The sequence below is a fragment of the Podarcis vaucheri genome (assembly GCF_965113315.1).
Source record: "Podarcis vaucheri genome assembly, chromosome: 7".
NCBI classification, from domain to species: Eukaryota; Metazoa; Chordata; class Lepidosauria; order Squamata; family Lacertidae; genus Podarcis; species Podarcis vaucheri.
In genome coordinates, this window is record NC_138765.1 from 81,451,615 (window position 1) to 81,454,963 (window position 3,349).

Sequence of the window (3,349 nt, forward strand, 5' to 3'; positions counted from 1 at the left end):
CAACAGCATACGAATCAATCTGGCTAACCTGATCCAAAACCACATACACACCCCACTCACACACAAAAACAAATTTCACTACAGCCCATCAAAGACAACCAACCACACCCTAGGCCACCCCCAACCTCTCTCACCGCCAAAGAAATACAAGTGAATAGTAAAAAGAACCCACACTGTGATGCTGACACAAAACCCCACACATACACTAAGTAGAATAGAAGCATTGCATTGTACTGTTCCACTTTTATTTTACACCATGAAGGAAGGACTATCAAAAGGGGGAGACTTGACGCAAGGCAACCATAATCCCCCAAGCCTGCAGCGAGCCCTACCCAGTTGGCATGCCAACTTGATGGTCCTAGACAGAAGATCATTACACTCGCAAAGGATCTACATATGGAAGTGGATTCAGTATGGACTGAAACAAAGCACAGTGACCAGCTCTTCCCTCTGGGGGCAGAAAACAGTGAACTCCTCTTTGTCCTCAGGAATGTAATCATGGGGAGGGGAAAAGGAGGAACCGGACAGGTGACAAGACACTCAGGTTACCACCACAACTCCTCCCTGAACCCCTCCTCTTTGTGATGTGTCAATGATGTAGTCATGATGTAGTTATGATGTAGTCTTAGGGGTGTAGCATGGGGAATTAGGAGCTAATAAAAGTTGGGGTCTTCTCTTGTTCAGGGCTTCCATCTTGTCCCACCTTGTGGCAAGTGGGAGTCCTGTCACAACAGTCTTCAATAAAGACCAAGCCTATTGGCTGCTGTTTTGCTCTGGTATTCCTGGCTGGTGTCCTTGGTGGTTTTTTTTTTGGCCAAGGGAGCCCTCAGATTTCTCCGTTAACAGTCTCAAAAACTCTTGGTTCTCCTGTGAAGGTGAGGCGGGAGATAGAGGGGATCAGGCGCCACTGGGCAACCTTAGACCAGGGATCCTTTTCCTCTCCCTGCCTTCCCTTTGTGGGCAGTAATCAACTGTCACCAGAAGGCTCAGCCAGGAGGAGCATAGGCAAGGTCAAGTCAGCCAACTAAGGATCCCAGTGTCCACGAGGGACGTTCCTAGGACGTGAGTATGGTTTGAAATTAGTGCACTGGGAGAGGGGTGGAAGGATAACGTCTCCACGACAGCCGAACCTTTCCTTCTCTCTCTCCCTGACCCACTCCCTCAGAGGGTGGCCAGAGGGGGTCGTGGGAAATCTCCCTTTCTCTCTCCTCGACCCATTCCTTCAGAGTATGGCCAGAAGGGTCGCAGGAACTCTCTCTCTCTCTCTCTCTCTCTCTCTCTCTCCCCGACCCACTCCCTTGGAGGGTGGCCAGAGGGGGTCAAAGGGACATAACTTTCTCCTACACGCTTCTTTCCACCTCCTATCAAAAAATGAAGCTGCACCTCTGGCACGATGACCCTTGTTGGGGGTGACTCGTGTACGTGAGAACGCAAGGTCGTTTGTTCCCTTTCAAACCTTTGTCTTCTCGGGTCCCAGTCTGGCATTGCACTGCGCAAGCGTCCTGTAGGGAATCCCGAACATAGTTCTAAGGTCAGGCAGGAGGTTGTCGTGGATGGTAGATTGGGAGGTTCGCAGAAGAAGACAGGGCCCCGCACTAGGATTAGTTTTGTGAGCAGCGTTGAGTGAATTCCAGATCCGTGGTTTTTCCGGGTTAAGAGACCTGTGGTTTCCAGGCTACTTGCCTGTGGTTTTAGTTGTAGGCAGGGATTGCCTTTAGATTTCTACTAGCCTTCTCCAGTCCGATCCGTCGCAGTTTGCCCAGAAAGGGCCGCGAGGGGCACCTGAGTGTTAGACTGAATACTGATAGGACATTCTTTTCTTTTCTCTTCCCCTCCCTCTTTGTCCCTCTCTTGTATCTGTTTGTTTATCTCCTTGTATAGTTTGTTATTGAACAACAACCCACCCTCAGTATAAAAGGGAAATGGGAAAATGGGAGTTCAACCCTCCAAGCACAATAGCTGGACTCCTGACAGACAAATGCCTCTCAAGACGGAAAACCCACTAGACGAAAGGGTTTTCCGTTTTTGAGCTGCTTCGCAAGACGATTTTCCCTATGGGCTTGCTTTGCAAGACGAAAACGTCTTGCGAGTGTTCCGATTTTTTTCCGCTCCCCCCCCCTTTTTCAAAGCCACTAAGGCGCTAATAGCCTTTTAGCCGCTAATCCGCTAAGCCTTTAATAGCCGCTAAGACTTTAATAGCCGCTAAACCGCTAATAGCGCTAATCCACTAATCCGCTAATAGGGTTGCTTCGCAAGACGAAAAAACCGCTAGACGAAGAGACTCGCGGAACGGATTAATTTCGTCTTGCGAGGCACCACTGTATATGAAAACCTATCTAGAGGTGGGAGTCCTGTCGCAACAGTCTTCAATAAAGACCAAGCGTGAGGCACCGTGAGGGCCGGCGGGCCGGCCTGGATGGGCGTAGCGGGGCCTGCTGGGAACAGAACTTCAAGACAACACCATGACTGGCAAGTTGTGGTCCAAGGCCAATTTTGCTGGCTACAAGCAAGGTCTTCGAAACCAGAGAGAGCACGCAGCTCTTCTGAAAATTGAGGGAGTTTATTCCCATAATGAGACAGAATTCTATTTGGGCAAGAAATGCGCCTATGTGTACAAAGCAAAAAACAACACCGTGACTCCTGGCGGCAAACCCAACAGGGTGATCTGGGGAAAGGTGACCCATGCCCATGGAAGCAGCGGCATGGTGTGAGCAAAGTTCTGTTCCAACCTACCTGCCAAAGCCATTGGACACAGGATCCGAGTGGTGCTGTATCCATCTAGAGTCTAAATTTAGAGTGAAAATGAAATTAAGACTGTATTCCACTTTTGTATATTTGGTCTTGCCTTGCCTTTTTGTTTTCTGTCCTTGAGGCTCAGTTGCAGGAAAACACTGTTCTACAATCAGAAGAGTCTTTGTTGCTTTTAAGGCATTGAAGCAACAGATTATTTTAAAAACAAAGCTGTGGTCCATGTTCCTGGCAGCAACTCATCCCCAACATCCCTGCTCCTCTTTTATAGTAGTGAGGTTTTCTAAAATGCTGTGACCTTACCGTTCAGAGAATAATGCTATCAATGACTACAAAGGTTATTCTAGGCCATGGGTAGGCAAACTAAGGCCCGGAGGCCAGATCTGGCCCCATCGCCTTCTAAATCCAGCCCGCGGACGGTCCAGGAATCAGCGTGTTTTTACATGACTAGATTGTGTGCTTTTATTTAAAATGCATCTCTGGGTTGTTTATGGGGCATAGGAATTCGTTCTTTCCTTTTCAAAATATACTCTGGCCCCCCACAAGGTCTGAGAGACAGTGGACCGGCCCCCTGCTGAAAAAGTTCGCTGACTCCTGTTAT

General features: G+C 48.7%; 1 pseudogene across 1 annotated transcript; it reads left to right on the forward strand.

Moving 5' to 3' along the window:
- The first annotated feature begins 2,409 nt into the window (after window positions 1-2,409).
- On the forward strand, window positions 2,410-2,832 carry LOC309536469 (large ribosomal subunit protein eL33 pseudogene; annotated as a pseudogene). Its single transcript has one exon. The product of its transcript is annotated as a large ribosomal subunit protein eL33 pseudogene (transcript).
- The last annotated feature ends 517 nt before the right edge of the window (window positions 2,833-3,349 follow it).